Source organism: Penaeus monodon, chromosome 21, assembly GCF_015228065.2.
Source record: "Penaeus monodon isolate SGIC_2016 chromosome 21, NSTDA_Pmon_1, whole genome shotgun sequence".
Classification (NCBI taxonomy): Eukaryota; Metazoa; Arthropoda; class Malacostraca; order Decapoda; family Penaeidae; genus Penaeus; species Penaeus monodon.
The window spans coordinates 8,680,762-8,681,535 of NC_051406.1; the positions used below are offsets into that span (position 1 = coordinate 8,680,762).

The 774-nt window shown below is 43.4% G+C and overlaps 1 protein-coding gene across 1 annotated transcript in view; it reads right to left on the minus strand.

The window, feature by feature from the left end:
- The window catches only part of LOC119586187 (glutamate-gated chloride channel-like), a gene marked incomplete at both ends in the record, with an annotated part of 81,629 nt that overhangs the window by 11,441 nt on the left and 69,414 nt on the right, over positions 1 to 774 (minus strand).

Here is a 774-nt window from a genome sequence, read left to right on the forward strand (position 1 = left end):
CATGAGCCTGACTGGAATTTGTCTGCATTACTTGTCCTCACCTTGGCTAACATACCAATATCACAGCCACACTTCTTGGGAGGGAATTACGGATCCCTGACATTACACACACTGTTGATCAGAAGCCTCATCTCCCGTTGGCATCAAAGGGAGCATCATCATCCCCTAGGCATCCGCGGATCGGTAACGTCATCCAGATGAAATCACAGCATCACAGGTCATTGATGATCACATGCTATCATGTGAAATGGCATCATGAATAAGAGTTATGAAAGCGTGACTTGAAACACAAGAAAGGAGGCTTGGGCTACTGGCGGTAGCTGAATCATTAGTCAATACTTTTAATGATGAAGTGGTTATAAACATACATAAGAAAATCTTTTGACTTGACTTGCACAAACGCTGTCTTTCGTTCCAAATGCTAATTAGATCTAGGTTTCTGAAGTGAGGCTTTGCTTAATTATGATTTCTTAAAGTGTCGCAGTGCAGATGCGGACCTCGAACTTCCAGGGGAACGAAGCTACTGAATGGGAGCGTTTGAAACCCGTATCATTTGGCCTCGAGGAACTGCATTGGTAACCTGTGCGGGTATAATAACGGCACTAGTTCAAGAAAGAAAACAAACACGAAACGACATGAAATTATATTTGGGCGTATCCTAGTATATGTGATTTGTTCGTACCTTCTCGTCGTCCAATGTGCTGTAAATACATCGCTCTGGTTATGGACACACAAAACGTATACAAGACGAAATGGCGCTGGTCCTCTTCCGAC